Raw genomic sequence first — 25,882 nt, 5'->3', positions numbered from 1 at the left:
CAACTTCAATGCTTAACTTCATCAATGCGGACAACCGTTCATCTAACATAGTTGATCGATACATATTTTTTATTCTTTTTAAAACCGAGAATGACCTTTCAGATTCGCAGTTTGCTATTGGAAACGTAACGAAAATCCTGTAAGCGATGTAGATATTCGGGAATACTTCGATCATATTCACATTTACAATCTTGCAAAGGGCACAGAATTTGCTCTGTTGCGTTCTATAATTTTTCTGTTTTAATAACACAGGTCAACAAAATAAGAGTTTTGGTTTGGTGCAGCTCTACTTGTTACCAAATTTGGTAGTACTCGGTACCCTGATAAAAACTGTATACTTACTTTTTTAATGCTACGTACAGTTTTCTAGATAGGGTCAAGAGCCCCCTTTTAAGAGGTTAAGGCATGTATGGCCCCATAACTTTGTTTCTGTTTGTTCTATCAACACAATTTTGATGTCGTTAAAAAGAGTACATTTCGCCGCTTCATCCGTATACAAGTTGTTAATATATCTTCATAAACGTCAGAAAAATTGCCAAAATAATGTGAAAATTTCTATTTTTTGTTCAATTTTTTCATTTTAATCACGGGTTTCTCGAATAATTTGTCAACCAGTGCATATGTAAATTATTTTAAAACAATCTCCTATTAATTCTGTTTTCAAAGACATTTAACTTTTTTATATCCGCATGGATCTTCCTGGGATTTTCTACTTTAGTACATTTGTACTGTGAAAAAAAAAATTATATTTTATAAACATTTTTTCCTTCTCCTTTATATTTTAAATTTTCTGTAATTAGTATTTTCGGGAGCGCGGTTTCAAGTGTTAGTGCCTTTCTATAAATAAATAAAAAAATTTCAATATCATGTCTTCATCACGAGGTAGTTGTGTCAATGACCCAAATGTCCAATGAGTCCAAAAATTCAGGAAATGTTTAACAAATTTTATAAAACGTGCTTATTTTTTGTACTTTAAATTGCAAGTTGTAGACAAAAACAAACCGTGGATACCTCGAATAGTTTGCAAAATGTACTGTGAACACTTGATACAGTGGGTCAATGGTAAAAGAAGCAATATGAGATTCGGGGTGCCTATGCAATGGAGAGAACAAACATATCACTTCGATGACTGTTACTTCTGCTCTGTCGATTTCCGTGGTGTTAATGTTAAAAAAAATGATATATCCAAACGTTCAATCCGCTAAGAGACCTTAACCACATTCAGAGGAAGCACCTGTTCCAACATTTTATTCTACCCGTGAATCATCGAATAGTGAAGTGTCTAGCGATAGTGATATCGAAGAAATAGCGTCTACTGAACCAACAACTTTTACCCAAGTAGAATTAAATGATCTAATAAGGGATCTTGAATTATCTAAGGAATCTGCAGAAGTGTTGGCTTCTAGATTAAAAGAAAAAAAACTTGTTGGCTTTAGGTACGAAAGTGACTCTCTACCGTACAAGAGAGCAAGACTTGCTGCCATTTTTTAATTCGGAAAATTATATAGTTTTTTGTTCAGATGTGCAAGGCCTCCTTCTCAAAATGGGTCTTTCAGAATACCACCCAAATAATGGCGTCTCTTCATAGACAGCTCTAAACGAAGCCTTAATTGTGTTCTTTTACACAATGGCAACCAATATGGTTCAATTCCCATAGCTCATTTAACTAAATTAAAGGAAGAATATCAAAATATTGCACTTGTTTTAGACAAAATCAAGTATAACGAACATAATTGGAGTATTTGTGTAGATCTAAAAATGGTTAACGTTTTGTTAGGACAACAAAGTGGATACACCAAATACCCATGTTTTTATTGCCTTGTGGGATAGTCGTGCCAAGCACCAACACTGGACAGAAAGGGACTGGTCTGTAAGTGAGATGTTGGAAATGGGAAAGCAGAATGTGATAAACCCTCCTTTAGTTACAAGAGATTCAATTATTTTGCCACCCTTACACATTAAACTGGGTCTAATGAAACAATTTGTGAAGGCGTTAGACAAAAATGGACAATGTTTACTTTACATAACGAGAAAATTTCCTAGGCTAAGCATAGAAAAAATAAAAGCGGGTATTTTTGATGGCCCACAGATAAGAATGTTGGTAAAAGATACTGAGTTTTCAAATTCAATGACCAGTTTGGAACTGCTTGCGTGGAATTCGTTTGTTGAAGTTACTAAGAATTTTCTGGGAAATCACAAGTCAAGTAACTACTCTGATATTGTTAACAACATGCTAGAGAATTACAAAAACTTAGGATGTAACATATCCATCAAAGTACATTATCTCCACACCCACCTTGACCAGTTTCCGGAGAATCTTGGTTCCTATAGCGAAGAACAAGGCGAACGGTTTCACCAGGACCTAAAAACTATGGAAGAGAGGTACCAAGGCCCATGGGATCAGCAAATGATGGCTGACTACTACTGGGGAATGCAACGTGATTGTCTTGCCATACCTCATTCGCGAAAATCACGTAAACGAAAGTTTTTATGTAAAAATTTACTAAAATAGAATACATTAGGAAGATCTATGCGGATATAAAAAAGTTATATGTCTTTGAAAACAGAATTAATAAGAGAGTGTTTTAAAATAATTTACATATACACTGGATTATTCAAGAAAACCGTGATTAAAAATGAAAAAATTTAACAAAAAATTGAATTTTTCACATTATTTTTGCAATTTCTCTGACGTTTATGAAGATATATTAACAACTTGTATACTGATAGAAGCAGCGAAATGTACTCTTTTCAACGACATCAAAATTGTGTTGATAGAATAAACAGGGCCATGAATGCCTTAACCTCTAAAAAGGGGTTCTTGACCCTATCTAGAAAACTGTACGTAGCATTAAAAAAGTAAGTATACAGTTTCTATCAGGGTACCGAATACTACCAAATTTGGTTACAAGTAGAGCTGCACCAAAATCACTGTTGACCAGTGTAATAAGTCATTTTGCAAATTATCCGAATAAACTTTTATCAAATTTGTTGCTTTAGTTTCAAATTCATTTGATGTTATGAATAATAATTGATAATATTGTTATACGCTTCACTTCGTTTTTGCAACTCGGCAACAAGTTTATCTTTAATAACATAAAATGTATTTATCCTAAAATTATCAGTCGCACTTAAACTATCGACTTGTGCTTCCTTGTCTGTAAACTTACGAGTGATTTTTCTTTTATTACAAGCAGAATATTCTTGATTTACAAAATCACTCAATTGTTTAGATTCTTGCTCAATGTTAGAAAATTTATCACGCAAATTTTGAACAAAATCTACTAATGAAAGTAGCATGTTATTAGCAGAGATTAAGTCTACATTAACTTTTTGAAGATATTGACTAGTCGCATTAAATCTTTGAAAAATGCTATGCTAACTATATGATTCAGTAAAGCTAAAGCTTCTTGTCGTGTGTCACGTTTTTGATTAACATAATTTGCTAATATTTCTAAAGCCCCGTAAATACCATTGTAATATATAATACGTACTATGATATTGTAACGAATTTAGTGCAATTCCCCTTATTTGCAACCTTCTACTACCGTTCGTATCGCTAAATTGTTGAATAAATAACTCCAATATTTAATAATGCAAAATGGCCTTTATTAAAGTACAATAACACTGATATTTCACAACCAATAGCTTGCTTAAATGAAACTGATTTTCAAAATAATACTGCTATTGTTCGCTAGATAGCGTCTTAAATCCAACTGATTGTCGCGCCTCTACTGTTGCTGCCTTTTATAGTGTTTGGTTTCCTCGTTGACATTTCTAGGCGGTTCTGTTCTAGAATCTACTAGTTGGTTATCTGATATAAGTTGCTCAGCTATAACTACAGATGCACACTTTTTATAGCTTCTCTCACAGCTCATACGCGTGTGTTTGGCAGCATCTCAGATAAGATATCTGCATGTGTTTGTGCGTTGCTTCTCCGCTGCGTGTACGTACATATGTGTAGATATAATGATTGAATTATTGATGTGCATGAAGTCACTTCTTAGCATCGGCTTAGAGATGATAGTATCCCTTGTGTTGCTGTAATTCATAACAATATTATTTATTCGAGCTCGCGGGCCCTCCCAATGCTGGGGCCCGGAGCTATAGCACCTGCTAGCCCCTCCTTTAATCCGCCCCTATTCGTATGTATGTATGCACCTTTGTTACTGGCAGCATATTACTCGGCGAAAGCTGCAATCGCTTTTAATTAGTTATTAAAAGATTGTGTTTTTGTCACGGTAATGTTTTCAAATTACATTTATCCACATCCTGCTACACAGCATCATGCCATGCCACCAGCACTCTTTGAAATTTCACCCAATCAACCAATTCTAAAGGCATATTACTTAACTACTCGTTTGTTATTGTGAGTGCCGTTTATTTTTTCGTTTACCAGTTTGCCTGTGCCCCTGTGCCTTTCGAATCCTTGCCTTTAGCGATATGTTTCATGTTGTTGTTCGTGCAGGGGAGGGCTGTGAAAAAATGTTTACAATAACAAAAACACAGAAATACATGAAAAGATTAAAGCAAGAAAATTACAACTTGTAATGGACATTTTTGAATGCGCAAGTGAACGAAGCGCAACAAAACAAGTGAAGGTAGAGGAGAAGAGCACAAATAATCGCAAGAAAAAGCATAAATAAGAAAAGTGAGTTAACAAAAAAAGCATAACTTTAAACTACACAGCAACAATAATAGTAAAAAATACAGCCTGCAAAATATGTACATATGTACGTACATACATATACGAAGTTACTTCAATGCTTCAATAGCAGTGAGTACCTATGCTGGTTCGTTCTGGTATGGTGCGAATCAGCAACGGTGTAAATCCGCCAGTGAAACAACCAGCCAGTCATTCAACTAGCTATTGAAGCAGTGAGGCAGCCACTGCCACCACCACTCAGCACTTCACACTAACGCAATGCTCTTCAGTTGTGTGCACCACTTAACTTTAATTCGCCGTACAAGTGACTCTCCTTCCCTCTGTTCGTCCTTCATTTATTCCACACATACTCAATAAGAACATTGTACAATCAGCCCACAAGTCGTACACCGACCCAGTTGAATAACAAGGTCAGTAGGAAAAATGTCGCATAAGCTAAATCTTTATTTTCCCGGTAGCCGTTGAAATACTATGAAGACGTGTGCGTTAGAACACCTACGAGCGCATAGTTTTCATTTCAAGATCTTAAAAAAAATTGTTATCGGTAACTTTTCGATAGCAAACCGTGTAACGTTCGATAACTTTTTGATGACAATTCGATATATTTCTACAACACAACCGAAATAGTGCCTAAAATAATTTCGAAAAACCCCACCAAAATAATCCCGAAATTTTCTCCAAATAGTCTCGAAATGAAACCAAAATTATTCCCAAACAATCCAGAAATTATATCAAAACAAGTAAGGAAGGCTAAGTTCGGGTGTAACCGAACATTACATACTTGCAAAACTTTTAAATTACGTCCTTTAAAAGTGGGCGGTGCCACGCCCATTGTCCAAAATTTTACCAATCTTCTATTCTGCGTCATATGGTCAACCCTCATACCAAGTTTCATCGCTTTATCTGTCTTTGATAATGAATTATCGCACTTTTTCGGGTTTTCGAAATTTTCGATATCGAAAAAGTTCGGTTTCGTTCTTTTTAAATAGCGATCTGAGATGACTGACCAGGAACCTACATACCAAATTTCATTAAGATACCTCGAAATTTACTCAAGTTTTCGTGTTTACGGACAGACGGACGGACATGGCTAAATGAATTTCTTATTTCGCCCAGCTCATTTTGATATATAGAAGTCTATAAAAATCTCGATTAGTTTATGCCGTTACGGGGTGCCGTTATGCGAACAAAATTAATAAACTCTGTGAGCTCTGCTCAGCTGAGTATAATAATCCCACAAATATTACTTACATGACGGGACGTAGGAATAACGATCATTTACAGGCCCTGATAATTTAATTAATTACATAAATGTTAATTCTTAAAGAGCGGATGAGAGATTTGTCATTCAGAAAACTTATTTCGGTCGCAAAATAACGGTTTAAAATACTACTGGCAAAGAGTATATATTTGTTAAGAGGCGTCACTCGATACTTTTATTGTTGCCAAAGCAACCCTGTCATGTCGAATGTGATTCTCAAGGAAGTTTTGTTTAGTTTTCTTTAACTGCATCCTATATACATATATATGCGGTGAAGTGACTTTGCATAATTACGATTTTTGGAAAGAGAATTAATTAATTAATTTAATACAATCAATAAAATAAACACAAATACCCCACGAAAATGTATAGAAGGCGTTTTTATAAATACATCTGACAAAAAAAACCAACGACTACCTTGAGAAAACATCGAGTAATTTGCTTTGGCAACAACAAAAGTATCGAGTGACGCCTCTTAACAAATATATACTCTTTGCTATTGGTAATAAATCACACTAAACGATTTCAATGATAAAGAGAAAACATTTGATATTAGAAATAAATCACGACAAAAAGCCAAAGAAAATCACAAATAATAGGCTTTCCGTTAAATACAATATGTGGTTATAGCGCATTCAATTGTAGTATAACCTGTGCGTATTTTTAGCTTCGATGGGCTCTTAAATATTGTTTACAATCCCTTTTCTATGCATACATAGGGTATCTGGTAATAATGAAACCCCCAGCAATAGCTAGGAGAGGACGTTGGAACTGTGACTATTTAAGCAACACTTTTCGGGGAGTGCCGTACCAGCTTTAGGCCTATTTCTAGATTTTCATCAGAATAGCATTCGAAATTGTTTTAAGATCATATCGTGAGTTCCTGCACGAGAGTATCGGATGAAATAAAAATCAACTCCGACCTGCGTCGTGACTGTTTGCAAACTATTTTTGTTATCAAATCAATATTATGTAGAGACGACTTTGAAGTTATTTCGAAAATATGCAAACCCACACGTATGTACATATATTAAAACACAACATGTTTTCCAAAGACTTTTGTTTATCTAAAAAAATAAATTTTTTTTAATATTTTGCCATATAAAGCCCGGTAAACCTCGCAAACTTATATCAAAAAAATCGTTTGATTTGCGAGGTTTCCTCGGTTATGAGGTGATTGCGGGTTTGAGTGAGTTGTTTTAATAAGTTACGGATTCAGGGTCGTGGGCAAGGAGGGCGGTTTTGGGGGTTGAAACCCTCCCCCCATGGGCCTACAACGACTGAATTTTTTCATAAAAGCTTGTAGATGGAAGAGACCGTTTGTTGACTGATAACCAATTAATAAGTTATTTTTTGCTTATTTTCATTTCAGTCAAAAGTAAAGAGGTATGCAATTTTTTATATATTATATGTATATTTTTAAATGAACTTTATGTAATTATTACTTTTGTTGTAGTATACAAGATTGCATTGTACTAATGCGTTGCCAATGAAATATGAAATAAATAAAAAATCTTATTAACGGTATTGCTTCCCGTTTCTATTAATTTTTATGGCAAAAATAGTCTTGAAAACAACGGATGCTTACTATGAGCTTCAAACTAAGTAGTAAATTCTAGAAAAAGAAACTCCTAGAAATATGCGGACGAGACAGCAGAGAGTATAAAAGGAGCGAAAGCTGAGTAAGCAGCAATCAGTTTGATTTAAGCACGCTATCTGTTGCGAAGTATAAGTGTTATTTTGAAGTATTTTCAAAGTAGTATAACAAAGACCATTTTGCATTAATGAATATTGGAATTATTTATTCAACAGTTAAGCGATACGAACGTTAGTGGAAGGTTTGCAAATAAGCGGAGTTTCTATAAATTCGTTACAATATCTTACACTGAGCTTTTTATTGAGTACGATACGATTAAGTATCGAATGCTTTCTCTCGACACTTATTTTGATATCGATTACTTTTCTTTATTCTTTTATATGTGTACAGGTATCGAGTACAAAGGGGTATCGGAACAACACTAATTAAACAACACCATAACTCATTACATATTCCTACCGGGGCTTTAAGTTTTATAAATGTATACCACCCAGCTAACATTTTTATTTAATTTCAAGCTCAGAAATTTTATTTGGTCTCAGGATATCAATATTTTCAAGGCATACTCTAAAAGTACACGAATTTACCATAAAGTGGTAAAAAAACTTTATTTCGAAAAATCTTTAAAAAACTGAAACATTTCAACTTCCGAATTTTCCCGTTCTTAATTGGGAAATTATAAATGTAGATGCAAACACAATACATATATAAATGTGTACATATATCGCTTGCTTAATTCACAAAATCCGTAATCCACATATTTTGCGGAACTGCATTTTTCACAGTTTTTGGTGCTAGAAGCGATAACAACGAAGTTATGCCACTTTTAAAAAGTGATGTACATATATTTGCATGTAATTAAAAGAAATGTAAGGCGCGATAACCTCTGAAGAGATTATAGGCCGAACTACTCTTCCAATTTGCATCGTGCTCCTTTTAATTTTTTATACAAATTGAGGGGTCGGGACTTACTTGTTTTATGCCGACTCCGTACAGCATCTGTACACTCAGAGAAAAAATGGCAGCGATTTAGTTTAGCACCCCCGATTTCGGGGTAAAACTTGGTATCAAATGAAAGAGGGAGTTCTCCCGATCACAAATATATATATCTTAAAGTGCGCAAACTTATAATTTAAAAGTTATTTGTTGTTAAAGTTTGCAAATTTCTCTACACATACATACGTATATATATTTTATGACATTACAAATCTGTGCTTCCACATCTAAAAAACGGAACAAGTGCAGAATCGAAAAATACTTATAAAAATACCTTTCATCTGATGTATATACATATATCTCTAACCTTTCTACTCTTTATTTACCAAAAATTTGAAAAAGCTCTTTTTTGCATTCGTGAACGATATTTGAACGTGATATTACCTTATAACTCTTATGTTTATTGTTACGTTAGCCAATCCAACACCGGCTGTGCCATGCACAGTAATTCTGCGTAGAACACCTTTCTGCATAGGCGGCCTTCGGCCGCGCTTATAAAAAATAACCCTGGCTACCGCCACGGTTATACCACACATCCGGACTTGGCATGGCGTAGCACAGGGTTATTTGTTATAAACGCGGCCGAAGGCCGCCTACGCGAAATTGTGTTTCAACTTCTCAAAATGAGTAGTAAAAATATATATTTTCCTTTTTCTTTATTAACTGAAAGGTGGTAAGGTAATATTTATATTTGTTTTTTTTTTTTGTTTATGTGGCAGCACATCTTTGTAATGTCATCAATAAAATATATATATATATATATATATATATATATATATATATAAATGTGCATGTTGCTACAAAAGCGCGATTGATTTAATAAAAACATTTATAATAAGTAAAAACAATGCAAAAATGAAATTGAAATATACAAAAATGCAATTTAAGTTTATCGTTGCCAATTTATATAGATATGTATGTGGATTAAGGTTTTGAAAGATATGTTAATTGTACTTTAAAGTGCTATAGAAATTTGCTAAATTTGCAAACTTTAACAACAAATAACTTTTAAATTATAAGTTTGCGCACATTAAAATATATATATTTGTGCTCGGGAGAACTCCCTCTTTCATTTGATACCAAGTTTTACCCCGAAATCGGGGGTGCTATTCTAAAATTTTCCCGAAAAAATCGTTCTAAAACGAACGAAACAATTTCAAAATTAAGAACAATCGTTTACAAAAGTCTGTTAAGACCGTTTTTTCTTAACTCGTGACCGATGGGCTTGTTTTAAGAACAGTTATTCCAAGCACACCGTTCGTATTTTATCACCACTTTGGTATTGATGTGCGAACCTTCTGTGCTCATTTCAAGCACTACTTGGGCTTGATTTAAGATTTTGCGTTCTCACGATTCGAGAACAATTTGTGGTCCATTTAAGATTTTTCGGTGTCAGTTCAAGAACGGTTTGTCCTTGATCTTTGGCGGGAGTGGGGAAGGCAATTTTTTCAAGTAGTACCCATTCATTTATTTTTTTATTAATAAACTAGCAGACCTGGCAGACATTGTTCTGCCCTAAATTTGGCCTATCTGCATACATTTTAATAAGCGTTTTCCATCTAACTCTGCCCTACCCCTCTACACTTTTTCCTAATCTTTTTATTCACTCCTCTCTCCGTCTTTTTCGCTTCATCTCCATCTTCGTCTCAATCTATCTCTTTCTCAGACCCCAGTCCCAGTCCCACTCCGAGTCTCAGGAGAATAGGATGTATGTATGTAAATAGGTATGTCGGTATTATTAATTCTTGTCTTTATTTCGGCTTCGCATGCATATTTATCAGTTTTGCCAGGTTGATGCGACTAAATCGAATATCACAATGAACTTTAGAGCTCCCAGCAACAGCTTTCATTTGATATCCATTATACGCACACATTCTAGGGGTATCCGGGTCCATGTTTCGGCCTATATCTCGAGACCCTGGTCACTCAGGGGTAAAACTTACTCTGTATTATAGCACACATCAACAGCTTCAATTTGATACCCATAATATAAAAACACATTCTAGGTTTATCCGAGCCCATGTTTTGGCCTATATCCCGAGACCGTAGTCACCCAAGGGTGTAAAACTTACTCTGTACTAAAGCATACATCAACAGCTTCAATTTGATACCCATAATGTAAAAACACATTCTAGTGTTACCCTGATCCACGTTTTGGCCTCTATGTCGAGACCCTAGTAACCAATAGGTATGAAAACTACCCTGTACTAAAGCACTCATCAACAGCTTCAATTTAATACCCACAATGTAAAAGCATTGTCTAGGCGTTCACGGGCCTACGTTTGGCCTATATCTCCAGACCCTAGTCACCCAGGGGTATGAAAATTATCCTGTACTATATCACTCATCAAGAGTTTTCATTTGATATCCATATTGTATAAACACATTCTAGGGTTACCCGGGTCCACATTTTGTGCTATATCTCGAGACCCTAGCCTCCCAGTTGTATGAAGATTATCCTGTACTATAGCACTCATCAGCAGCTTTCGTTTGATATCCATATTGTATAAACACATTCTAGGGGTACCCGGGTCCACGTTTTGGGCTATAGCTCGAGACCCTAACCTCCCAGTTGTATGAAAATTATCCTGTACTATAGCACTCATCAACAGCTTTCATTTGGCATCCATATTGTATAAATACATTCTAGTGGTATCCGGGTCCACGTTTTGATCTCAAGACCCTAGGCACGTAGGGAAAAAAGAGGGTAAACATTGGCCGATTCTCAGACCTACCCAATATGCTCACAAAATTTCATGAGAATCGGTTCAGCCGTTTCGGAGGAGTTCAGCCTCTAAAACCGTGACAGAAGAATTTTATATATTAGATAATTTTTCTGTCATTAATAAAAAATATTATTAACAAAAGAAATTATTATTAAAATTCCGAAAAGGTTTGAAGAAACGCATAACATGCATTTTTTTCATATATTTCTCATATCGAGAAGTTTTTGTTATTTGATGATGCAATCGAATATATATTTAAAACATTTCATAACAAGTTTGAGAATTACCTGTGCATATGTGAATGGATCTGAACGAAAAATAAGAGTTAAAAAAAATAGAATATAAAAAAATTTTTAAAAAAACTTCAGAGTTTGACGGCGATCGAAATCGCGTCACACGATCGGAACCGCAACATCATAGCCGCTGGGCCACTACAACTGCTCGGTAGCTTGTGCCAAATGTTGTATTTACCATTGTAGTGCACACGAATTGTACTGTTTCTTTTTTCTTGAACTTAATTTAAGAACATTGTTCTTAATTTCAGAAAATTATTCTCATTAATAGAACATTTGTTCATATTTTAAGACCAGCCGTTCTCTTTTCAAGAAAATGGTTGTCAGTTCAAGAAAAAGGTTGTTGTTTTGAGAACAGGTCGTTCGTTTTTCGAGAACAAAAAAGTAAGAACACGAAAAGCTTGAATTGAGTCCGGTGGTGCTGGATTTTAGAACGGCGTTTTTCTCTGAATGTAAGGCAGTTGATTTTTCACTGAGAGCTTTTCTTGGCAAAAAACCCACGGGGTGCTTGCCAAACACTGCCGGGGGGCAACCCGCTTAAACCAATTTTTTTGTAATTGAAAAACCTTGTTTCTAAAATTTTGATGCTGCTTTTCCCGGGGCGTGAACCCAGGATCTTCGGTGTGGATGGTGGAACACGCTACCATCACACCACGGCGGCCGCCGCATATAGTGAATGTAAAAATGAAAAGTTTTGGCTTCTCTTCTAAAATTTTAATTTCTTGGTTAAGGCCTTTGTGAATTAAGGCAACGACGAATACATGTGTCGACGAGAAAAATAAACGTATGTGAGAGAAAATGCACCTTTATTGATATCCCAGCACAAATGTTTGCTGGGATATAAATATATATGTATGTATGCAGTATGCGTTTTTTTGATGTTGTAGCTGTGTGCTGTTTTGCCAGTTGGATGACGTCCAGCAATAAAGCTGTAAAGTATTTTCATCAACCATCCAGTGAATGTCTACCTTTGCTGCCTCCATTCCTCCCTTAGTCTATCGCATGCTCTGTGTTGCGTCCCTTGGTACACAACTCCAATTCATACAAGTAAATAAATAAAATTCAGGCAGTCGCTTTCGTTCATTTGGTTGTTGCGTTGTTTGGCTGCCGTATTGCCGTATTTGTTATGTTGTCATTTGGCAGTTGCTCGCTTATTTGTTGGAGAGAATTGACAAACATTGCGTTGGAAAATGTATTGCATAGCATTCATTGCCTTATCGCTGCATTGTTGCTATGGGCGCGGAGTTGTTCCTGCTGCAACTTTTGTTGCCAACAATTCGTGCATAAATATGGCGTTAAACATACTTATATTTACGTATATATGTACATATATACATACATATCTTAGTTGCATACATATTCAATAAATGTATAGATATTAATTGTTGGTTCACGATTTGTGATTTCAAGGCTTTCTTTTTTTTTTATACTCAGTTGAGCAGAGGTCACAGAGTATATTAAGTTTGATTGGATAACGGTTGGTTGTACATATATAAAGGAATCGAGATAGATATAGACTTCCATATATCAAAATAATCAGGATCGAAAAAAAATTTGATTGAGCCATGTCCGTCCGTCCGTCCGTCCGTTAACACGATAACTTGAGTAAATTTTGAGGTATCTTGATGAAATTTGGTATGTAGGTTCCTGAGCACTCATCTCAGATCGCTATTTAAAATGAACGATATCGGACTATAACCACGCCCACTTTTTCGATATCGAAAATTTCGAAAAACCGAAAAAGTGCGATAATTCATTACAAAAGACCGATAAAGCGACGAAACTTGGTAGATGAGTTGAACTTATGACGCAAAATAGAAAATTAGTAAAATTTTGGACAATGGGCGTGGCACCGCCCACTTTTAAAAGAAGGTAATTTAAAATTTTCCATGCTGTAATTTGGCAGTCGTTGAAGATATCATGATGAAATTTTGCAGGAACGTTACTCTTATTACTATATGTACGCTTAATAAAAATTAGCAAAATCGGAGAAGGACCACGCCCACTTTTAAAAAAAATTTTTTTTAAAGTAAAATTTTAACAAAAAATTTAATATCTTTACAGTATATAAGTAAATTATATCAAGATTCAACTCCAGTAATGATATGGTGCAACAAAATACAAAAATAAAAGAAAATTTAAAAATGGGCGTGGCTCCGCCCTTTTTCATTTAATTTGTCTAGGATACTTTTAACGCCATAAGTCGAACAAAAATTAACCAATCCTTTTGAAATTTGGTAGGGGCATAGACTTTATGGCGTTAACTGTTTTCTGTGAAAATGGGCGAAATCGGTTGATGTCACGCCCAGTTTTTATACACAGTCGTCCGTCTGTCCTTCCGCATGGCCGTTAACACGATAACTTGAGAAAAAATCGATATATCTTTACTAAACTCAGTTCACGTACTTATCTGAACTCACTTTATCTTGGTATGAAAAATGAACGAAATCCGACTATGACCACGCCCACTTTTTCGATATCGAAAATTACGAAAAATGAAAAAAATGCCATAATTCTATACCAAATACGAAAAAAGGGATGAAATATGGTAAGGTAATTGGATTGTTTTATTGACGCGAAATATAACTTTAGAAAAAACTTTACAAAATGGTTGTGACACCTACCATATTAAGTAGAAGAAAATGAAAAAGTTCTGCAGGGCGAAATAAAAAACCCTTAAAATCTTGGCAGGTATTACATATATAAATAAATTAGCGGTATCCAACAGATAATGTTCTGGGTCACCCTGGTCCACATTTTGGTCGATATCTGGAAAACGCCTTCACATATACAACTACCACCACTCCCTTTTAAAACTCTCATTAATACCTTTAATTTGATACCCATATCGTACAAACTCATTCTAGAGTCACCCCTGGTCCACCTTTATGGCGATATTTCGAAAAGGCGAACACCTATAGAATGAAGGCCCACTCCCTTTTAAAAATACTCATTAACACCTATCATTTGATACCCATATCGTACAAACAAAGTCTAGAGTGACCCCTGGTCCAGAAAGGCCCACTCCCTCTTAAAATACTCATTAACTCCTTTCGTTTGATACCCATATTGCACAAACGAATTCTAGAGTCACCCCTGGTCCACCTTTATGGCGATATCTCGAAAAGGGGTCCACCTATAGAACTAAGCCCCACGCCCTTTTAAAATAATCATTAACACCTTTCATTTGATACCCATATCATACAAACAAAGTCTAGAGTCACCCCTGGTCCACCTTTATTGCGATAGCTCGAAAATGCGCCCACCTATAGAACTAAGGCCCACTCCCTCTTAAAATACTCATTAACTCCTTTCGTTTGATACCCATATTGCACAAACGAATTCTAGAGTCAGCCCTGGCCCACCTTTATGGCGATATCTCGAAACGGCGTCCACCTATAGAACTAAGGCCCACTCCCTTTTAAAATAATCATTAACACCTGTCGTTTGATGCCCATATTGTGCAAACAAATTCTAGGGTCACCCCTGGTCCACCTTTATGGCGATATCTCGAAACGGCGTCCACCTATGGAACTAAGGATTACTCCCTTTTAAAATGCTCATTAACACCTTTCATTTGATACCCATATCGTACAAACGCCATCTTTACGGCGATATCTCGAAAAGGCGTCCATCTATAGAACTTAGGTCCACGCCCTTTTAAAATACTCATTAATACCTTTCATTTGATACACATATCGTACAAACGCATTCTAGAGTCAACCCTGATCCACCTTTATGGCTATATCCCTAAATGGCGTCCACCTATAGAACTATGGCCCACTCCCTCATAAAATACTCTTTAATGCCTTTCATTTGATACACATGTCATACAAACACATTCCAGGGTTTCCCTCGGTTCATTTTCCTACATGGTTATTTTCCCGTATGTTGTCAACATAGCTCTCAACTGAGTATGTAATGTTCGGTTACACCCGAACTTAACCTTCCTTACTTGTTTAATTTAAAAACAAGTGCATTTTATACTTTAGAGAAAGCTTGTTAACTCGAAATTAACTAATTCTGATATAACTTGAGAATCAATGGCCTGATAAGCCCCGACGAAGTTCTATGATTAATTTAAAATCACCTTTTCAAAGCCCAGCTAAAAAACATTGCCGTATCAACGTAGCCCGGGCCACGTCCTGGAAAGAAAACTAGGATTTTTGTCCTCAGCTTAGTGCGTAGTCAAGTTTTAAAAGTTTTCAAGTCAAACATCAGTTTTTTTTTTGGGATGGAAAATGAATAATACATCGCAATTTCTGCCGTTGCAGGAACCGTGTGTCTGTGAACTAAAAACCACACCATTTGGAACCGCCACCTACCACTATTTTTTACTTCAGCCTGGCGTTCCATATTTCTTAATAGCCTTCTATTATTCCTGCGGCCCAGGTCCCGTTTTTTCCTCTGAATTTGGTTTCTAGGAAGTAGCTGATTTGTTGCCGATTTGGTTGTTGTTAGTGTTATGGCGTTAAAGCCGCTCCCCGATGATTTTGGGGAGTGTTAACGATGTTGATAGTCCTTTGCCGGATATATATCCGGAACGTTACGGCAACAAGCACCATTAACGTACAAGCCCGACCATCTCAGGAACCAAATTGGACCTTCTAAACCAACCCACCTCACCCACTAGTACCATGAGGAGTCCAAGCCTCACCACGGGTTGGTGGGGTTGGCAATTGAGGTAAAATAAATAAATGTAAGGTGCGATAAGCTCCGAAGAGATTTTAGATCGAGCTTCTCTTCCAATTTGCGTCGTGCTCCTCTTAATTTTTCTTCCAAATTGGCGTGACGGGACCCACTTGTTTTATGCCGACTCCGAACGGCATCTGCAAGCAAGATGAGTTTTCACTGAGAAGCTCTTCATGGCTGAAATACACTCGGAGTGCTTGTCTAACACTGCCGAGGGGCGACCCCGCTTCGAAAAATTTTCTTCTAATTGAAAAAACTTGTTTCTAAAATTTTGATGTTGCTTTGCCTGGGCGTGAATCCAGGATCTTCGGTATGGTAGGCAGAGCACGCCACCATCACACCACGGCGGCAGCCAATTGAGTTGGAGAAGTTTTAAATTGCACTGGCAACCCCTTGAAAGGGTTGCGCTATACAACCCTTTGAATCATTTCGGTATGTTAGTCGCCTCCTACGACAGCCATATCTATCGCGGGTATATTTAAGCCCCTAACGCGTTTATTCAGTTGGCTCTTTCCTCAAGTATTTTTTGACTCTGGCTCCATCGTAACCTTGTGAAGAAAATGTGTTCGGCATTGTCCTCGTCTGCATTGCTGTTAACGCACTTAGGCTCTTCGCCATTTTTAAACGGTTTTATTTAGGTTGAGTTGACTGGCACGAATTTTGTAATTGAAATTTAAGCAACTTCCCGATAAAACACAGGTTTGAAACTTGGAGTATAGTTTAGAACCCGATGACAATGCAAATAATAAGAAAAAAATCGGCGCTAGGTGGCGCAAGGATCGAGATATTAACAATTATCGTATTTGTGGTCCGATTTGGCTCATATTTGGAACACATAATACATACAAGAATAGAAAGCGACTTATGAAAAAATCGCCGCTAGGTGGCGCAAGGATTGAGATATTGACAAATATCGTATTTGTGGTCCGATTTGGCTCATATTTAGAACATATAATACATACAAGAATAGAAAGCGACCTATAAAAAATCGGCGCTAGGTGGCGCAAGGATCGAGATATTCACAAAAATTGCATTTGTGGTCCGATTTGGCTCATATTTAGAACACATAATACATACAAGAATAGAAAGCGACCTATGAAAAAATCGCCGCTAGGTGGCGCAAGGATTGAGATATTGACAAATATCGTATTTGTGGTCCGATTTGGCTCATATTTAGAACATATAATACATACAAGAATAGAAAGCGACCTATAAAAAATCGGCGCTAGGTGGCGCAAGGATCGAGATATTCACAAAAATTGCATTTGTGGTCCGATTTGGCTCATATTTAGAACACATAATACATGCAAAAATAGAAAGCGACCCATGAAAAAAATCGCCGCTTAATAAAAAAAAATTTTTTTAGTTAAATGGTTTTATTGAAAACAATACCTACATGAAGTAATAATAATACTAAAAGCTAAAAAATAATTAGGTAGGTGATTACTAGTACCTAGGACCTACCTAATTATTTTCTAGCTTTTCGTATTATTATTACTTCATGTATGTATTGTTTTCAATAAAATCGTTTAACTTAAAATTTGTTTTTTAATTATTTTATTTATTCTGTGCCGGTATTTTTTGAAGTATCTGCGTCCTGAGAGCATTTGAGTAACATAGTAATTTGCCTTATCAAAACTTCTGGTTCTCCAACCTTCAATATCTGTGATTCGTTTTGCTGTCCATCTTTTTTCTTCTTCTACGAAACGATTCTCTAGGTAGTTATAGCTACATCACTGTTATTTTATGTGGTATCACAACGGATCTTTATACTGTCCAAGTGAGCTTCCCCTACCCGGGCGCCTACCACCCAACCTAACCTAACCTAGCTCTACATATATCAGCAGCTATAAAACGGCTTAAATCTGCTGTTATATGGACTAATTTGTTATCCAAATAATTTTTAAATTTTATCTTATTAATTAATAAAATGCAAAACTTGACTGTGAGATGGCATTAATCGACTCTGAGAAACGAGAAGCTGGAAGTCGACTACAAAGGCAAGAATCGATTCGGAAGTTCCGCTATCTTCACTTAACATCTGATTCAATAGATACAATTATTATATACCCCAAATAGACATACCCAACAAACAATGCATTAGCATATTTCAAACCTTGGAAAAATGTATAGAACTTCAATCATCATTCTCTAGCTTGGAAACATGTATCGTTCGTTCTTAGCTTATTATCTTACGTAGCTTCCATGCTCAACAGGTATTTTCTCAACATGATAATAATCATTAATACCATTCAAAAAAAGTTAATTTTTGTTGAAAATGTTATGTATTCTCTTGGTCTTTATTTGAGAAACAGTAATTGAGATTGCATGGAACCATTTTAATACATATTTTCTTATTTTGAGTCGAAAAATACGGGTCTAAAAATTGTCTTAGGCGAAAGTCTATGCGATCCCAGGGATACCATATCTCATATAATTCATGAGCAATCATGTATGCCTTTTATTTCTCGGACTTTTTTCAAAATAACCAAGAAATAAATGTTAAATCCGGACTTTTATTTTTTTAGTACATACATATTATATAACTATGGAACGCCTCATCCAAATGAAACAAATTTTTTACCAATCGATTCTTCTAAATATCTGAATTTGAAACTTATAGGGATACTTTAAAAAAATTTGTTAATAATACTAGAAATTTGTCACAGAAAAAGCATAACTAACTTTCATAGTACTTTACTTATAATTTTCCATAGTAAACTTGCACCTGTTTTTTCGCCAAAAATTTTGATCCATTTGAGATATGGTCTTGAAATTTCATACACTTCTTTCTAGTGAAACAAGAAGGGTTCTATATATTTGGATGAAACGTTTAATAATTGGCAGCTAAAATTGAGGTTATTTAGCGATTTGAGTGGAAGGCAGTAAAAGAAGGCAGTCGAATGGAGTGCAATGAAAAACAGAGTTGCATTCAGGGCCGTCTTTAACCTATTGGGGGCCCTGGGCACATTAGGATAATGGGTCACCTATGACTTTGACGGAACACTATTTTGTTAGAATAGACAAAGAAAGTAGGTAAACCAGGTTAAATATTTATTTTGATTAACAATCACATGAAACTAATAAATACATGTAATATAGTCCACAAAAGTTACTGTTTGAGTATTTACAAGTTGGTGTTTAAAAATCTATGTTATTTGAAGAGGAATCTTTCTAGATTTCAGATGGGCAAACTCGTTAATAACTTTTTCAAAATCTATGCTTTTTAGTATATCAGATTCTATGGACATCAGCGATAAACTGGTTAATCTCTCTTGAAGCATTGTACTTCTTAACTCATTTTTAATTCTTTTTAATTTGGAAAAGGAGCGTTCTCCACTGCAGTTAGTAACCATCATGCTTAAAAAGATTCTCAAAGCGATTTCTACATTTGGAAATGTGTCTTCAATTTGGTTTTCTTTCAAAAGCTGATATATTTTTAATATGCAATCCTTATTTTCACTGTCATCAATTTTCAAGTATTCGTTTTTTGGTAATAAGGGCCTTATTCTCTATTGCGAACCAAAGCTCAGACGAACGATTCGTCTCTTATCAATTTCGTCTAGCAACCATATTCTTGAACATTTTCGTTCGCCTGCTACCTTTCTTACGTTATCTCTTTATCATAATGTAATAAAAATAAGAGAAGAACGAAAATGATACAGAATATGACTACTAGACGAAATTGATAAGAGACGAATCGTTCGTCTGAGCTTTCGTTCGCAATAGAGAATAAGGCCCTAAATATCGTTTGGTGATCTGACATGAACTAGGGACTTTGTATTTGATCTGAGGGGGCTCCTGTCATCGCGGGGCCTTGGGCATGTGCCCACTGTGCCCAGTGGCAAAAACGGGCCTGGTTGCATTGCATCAATATATCTTCAGTCTTTGTATCCATTTTATACATAAAATTAAAGAAAATACCTAAATAATTAAATATAAGCAAACATTTTCTCTTCATTACTGCCAATAAGGTGAGATAAATGTTTTATACTCTAAAATTAGCAAAGTTTATTTCTGTTTAAATATTTTATTGAAGAATTTTCTAAAAGATTTTCGTAATATGGCCATTAGTGATGTTTGTGTGCTAGTTTTGAGCGATCAGCTGTTAGTTGCGCTACTTGCTAAGGCTTACAATGGTTATAGGACTAAAAAATTACCGAAGTTCACTTTAGCCTTAACTTAATCACAAGTTGTTTGTTGGGTAGTAAACGATATATCCAACTCTTTTGGCAACATTAATTTTACGTGTTAACATTTACTGGGTTTCGCAAAACTTTTCTTCTTACTTTCGAGAAAAGTTTCCAAATATTTATTGACAAGCTTTCAGAAACAATGAGTTAAAAAGTTTGGCAAGTTGTTTCATTTTGCTGACCAACAAAAAAGTTTTGCGAAAGTTTGTTTGCCATTCTCGGCGTATGTTGGCTGGTAGAACAATTCCTATTTTTATACTCAGTTGAGCAGAGCTCACAGAGTATATTAAGTTTGATTGGATAACGGTTGGTTGTACATATATAAAGGAATCGACATAGATATAGACTTCCATATATCAAAATAATCAGGATCGAAACAAAATTTGATTGAGCCATGTCCGTCCGTCCGTCCGTTAACACGATAACTTGAGTAAATTTTGAGGTATCTTGATGAAATTTGGTATGTAGATTCTCTCGCACTCATCTCAGATCGCTATTTAAAATGAACGATATCGGACTATGACCACGCCCACTTTTTCGATATCGAAAATTTCGAAAAACGGAAAAAGTGCGATAATTCATTACAAAAGACAGATAAAGCGACAAAACTTGGTAGATGAGTTGAACTTATGACGCAGAATAGAAAATTAGTAAAATTTTGGACAATGGGCGTGGCACCGCCCACTTTTAAAAGAAGGTAATTTAAAAATTTTGCAAGCTGTAATTTGGCAGTTGTTGAAGATATCATGATGAAATTTGGCAGGAACGTTGCTCCTATTACTATATGTACGCGTAATGAAAATTAGCAAAATGGGAGAAGGACCACGCCCACTTTTAAAAAAAAATTTTTTTAAAGTAAAATTTTAACAAAAAATTTAATATCTTTACAGTATATAAGTAAATTATGTCAACATTCAACTCCAGTAATGATGTGGTGCAACAAAATACAAAAATAAAAGAAAATTTCAAAATGGGCGTGGCTCCGCCCTTTTTCATTTAATTTGTCTAAAATACTTTTAATGCCATAAGTCAAACAAAAACTAACCAATCCTTTTGAAATTTGGTAGGGGCGTAGATTTTATGACGATAACTGTTTTCTGTGAAAATGGGCGGAATCGGTTGATGCCACGCCCAGTTTTTATACACAGTCGTCCGTCTGTCCTTCCGCATGGCCGTTAACAGGATAACTTGAGCAAAAATCGACATATCTTTAATGAACTTAGTTCACGTGCTTACTTGAACTCACTTTATCTTGGTATGCAAAGTTTACGAAATCCGACTATGACCACGCCCACTTTTTCGGTATCGAAAATTACGAAAAATTAAAAAAATGCCATAATTCTATACCAAATACGAAAAAAGGGATGAAACATGGTAAGCTAATTGGATTGTTTTATTGACACGAAATATAACTTTAGAAAAAACTTTATAAAATGGTTGTGACACCTACAATATTATGTAGAAGAAAATGAAAAAGTTCTGCAGGGCGAAATAAAAAACCCTTAAAATCTTGGCAGGTATTACATATATAAATAAATTAGCGGTATCCAACAGATAATGTTCTGGGACACCCTGGTCCACATTTTGGTCGATACCTGGAAAACGCCTTCACATATACAACTACCACCACTCCCTTTAAAACTCTCATTAATGCCTTTAATTTGATACCCATATCGTACAAACTCATTCTAGAGTCACCCCTGTTCCACCTTTATGGCGATATCTCGAAAAGGCGTCCACCTATAGAACTAAGCCCCACGCCCTTTTAAAATACTCATTAACTCCTTTCGTTTGATACCCATATTGCACAAACGAATTCTAGAGTCACCCCTGGCCCACCTTTATGACGATATCTCGAAACGGCGTCCACCTATACAACTACCACCACTCCCTTTTAAAACCCTCATTAATACCTTTAATTTGATACCCATATCGTACAAACACATTCTAGAGTCACCCCTGGTCCACCTTTGTGGCGATATTTCGAAACGGCGTCCACCTATAGAACTAAGGCCCACTCCCTTTTAAAATACTCATTAACACCTTTCGTTTTATGCCCATATTGTACAAACAAATTCTAGGGTCACCCCTGGTCCACCTTTATGGCGATATCTCGAAACGGCGTCCACCTATGGAACTAAGGATTACTCCCTTTTAAAAAACTCATTAACACCTTTCTTTTGATACCCATATTGTACAAACAAATTCTAGGGTCACCCCTGCTCCACCTTTATGGCGATATCTCGAAACGGCGTCCACCTATGGAACTAAGGATTACTCCCTTTTAAAATACTAATTAACACCTTTCTTTTGATACCCATATTGTACAAACAAATTCTAGGGTCAACCCTGGTCCACCTTTATGGCGATATCTCGAAAATGCGACCACCTATACAACAACCACCACTCCCTTTTAAAACCCTCACTAATACCTTTAATTTGATACCCATATCGTACAAACACATTCTAGAGTCACCCCTGGTCCACCTTTGTGGCGATATTTCGAAACGGCGTCCACCTATAGAACTAAGGCCCACTCCCTTTTAAAATACTCATTAACACCTTTCGTTTTATGCCCATATTGTACAAACAAATTCTAGGGTCACCCCTGGTCCACCTTTATGGCGATATCTCGAAACGGCGTCCACCTATGGAACTAAGGATTACTCCCTTTTAAAATACTCATTAACACCTTTCATTTGATACCCATATCGTACAAACACATTCCAGGGTTTCCCTCGGTTCATTTTCCTACATGGTTTTTTTCCCTTATGTTGTCACCATAGCTCTCAACTGAGTATGTAATGTTCGGTTACACCCGAACTTAACCTTCCTTGCTTGTTACTTTTTGTTTTTTACGTGACATTTCTCTCAAAGTAGAAATAACGATGTAGGAGTAAAGCAGAAATACACATATGTAGTGATTATATCGTCGATCCCATGGAAGACTAGCACATTTCAGTTGTTTGCGTGGTAGTTCGTAGACAATTGAAAAGTAAAGTTCTCTTTCTACAACAAAAATCACGCTCTATAAATCGCTCAACATACCTACCCGGATATAAGGTTCGGAATCATGGACGGTGTCAAGAGACGTTAAGATAGCTCTTGGAATGTTCGAGAGGAAAGTTCTCCGAAGAAAATAAGCCCTGGCACACCAGGAATATGCTCTAGATGTTTTTCTGGACATTGCCGGAGCTTTCAACAATGTCTCGAAAAAAGCAATCATGAAAAGTGTTAACTCGATTGAAGTTCATCCAGCTTGAACAAGTTGGATCGGCTCCATGTTAAGCTGAATGGTCACATCACAATAGGGTCTATGCGAGGTAACAAAATTTGTCAACAGAGGAAGGCCGTAGGGTAGAGGTTTTATCACCAATTCTGCGGACGCTTGGTATAAACCAATTGCTTAGGCGGTTCGACGGAGGGCCAGTCGAACTTACGGCATATGCAGATGACGTTTTAGTCATCATAAGTGGCAGATAGCTTAGAACAACGAGCTCTCTAATGGATCAGGCACTTCGGGATGTGCATGTCTTGGCATCTGGAGTCGGGTTAACCGCCAACGCGAAAAAAAACCGATCTAGTATTGTTTATTAGGAAATATAAGGTCCGAAATTGGACTAAGCCTAAGCTTGAAGGGGTAACCCTACAAGAAAAATATAGCACAAATTATCTATGAGTTATACTAGACAGTAAGTTATCGTTGAAACTCCATGTTCAAGAGGGTGCGAAGACAGCCTCCGCGACACTGTATGCATGCAAGAGGGTGCTAGGATCAAAAATTTGAACGGGTATGCAGAGTATCGATGATTAGCATAACGGGAGTCCTAAAAACTGCCCCGACAGCAGCATTGCATGCTGCCTTCAGACCCAATGGCCAAAAACATCGAATTAGCAACTGCAACAGGGCTTAAGGCAGGGGCAGCTTGAGTGCAGCCCTTGTAGCCATAGCAGTGTAGCGCCATCTAATATCGAGCAAACGGAATAAATGGTCCCGTGCCTGAGCTTCGAGGAGATCTGGGGCCACAATTCATCCGGAGGGTTGGTGCCGGGGTGGTAGAACATGCTATACACGTGTATACGGATGTTTCCAAATTAATGGAAGGGGTTGGGTCTGCTGTTTACTGTGTCGACCCAGAAATAAGTAGATCCTGCAAGGTTACAGATTACTGCAACGTTTTTCAAGCGAAAATTATAGCGGTGAAGAAAGCAGCAGAAATTCTGGAGGAAGCGTGCTTAAGCTGCAGTCGCGTTAATTTGTACATTGATAGTCAGGCTGTGATTAAGGCAATAATCTCAAACAGTACTTCATCAAGAAGTATTGTGGAATGCAAAGAAGCATTGGAAAAACTTCGCTCAGGTCGGACCACACATCTTTACTGGGTTCCCGGTCAGAAAGGGATAGAAGATAACGAAAAGGCTGACGAGTTGGCAAAGGATGGTGCAACACTCGCTGAGTCGACGAAAGACGTCCCAATTAATTTGGGAGAAATCAAAAGGAGACAGAAGTTGCATATAATCCATCAAGCAGGAAAGGCGTGGACAAAAGCGCGGGTCTGTAAAATTTCTAAGATCATGTGCAAAGCCTACGATATTAGACTCACTAAGTGGCTACGATTTTAGACTCACGGCGGCCACCGTGGTGTGATGGTAGCGTGCTCCGCCTACCACACCGTATGCCCTGGGTTCACACCCCGGGCAAAGCAACATCAAAATTTTAGAAATAAGGTTTTTCAATTAGAAGAGAATTTTTCTAAGCGGGGTCGCCCCTCGGCAGTGTTTGGCAAGAGCTCTGTGTGTATTACTGCCATGAAAAGTTCTCTGTGAAAACTCATCTGCCTTGCAGATGCCGTTCGGAGTCGGCATAAAACATGTAGGTCCCGTCCGGCCAATTTGTAGGGAAAATTAAGAGGAGCACGACGCAAATTGGAAGAGAAGCTTGGCCTTAGATCTCTTCGGAGGTTATCACGCCTTACATTTATTTATTTTTTTTAAGTGGCTCATATCTCTGAAGGGAGAAGACTTAAGGCTCACGATGGGCATACTGACTGGACACTGCCTTCTGACGTCACATGCTTATAAGTTAGGCCTCGTCAGCAACAGCAGATGTAAGAAGTGCGAGCTGCAGGAAGAAACGGTTGAACACGTTCTGTGTGTGTATCCTGCGCTCGCCATTTGAAGGCTGCAGCTATTAAGGGCGGCAGAGTTGCCAAATCTCGAGACAGCAATTAAGCTAGGTCTTAGAAAGCTTCTAATATTTGCCAAGAGGATAGAGTTATTCTATAATATAAGTCCTGGCACCTGATTGGAGTTATTCCGTTTGGTAGTCAAACAAATTCTAGTAACACTATGCACACTTGCAGTCTATGTGACCGACCAGTTGTTTTGCCCCGGAATTATCTATTTAAAAAGTTCATATGTTAGTTACAGTTCAGGCTAATAATACGCAGCAGCGTCC

Source organism: Eurosta solidaginis, chromosome 3 (assembly GCF_040869045.1).
Source record: "Eurosta solidaginis isolate ZX-2024a chromosome 3, ASM4086904v1, whole genome shotgun sequence".
NCBI classification, from domain to species: Eukaryota; Metazoa; Arthropoda; class Insecta; order Diptera; family Tephritidae; genus Eurosta; species Eurosta solidaginis.
This window is presented reverse-complemented; position numbering follows the sequence as displayed.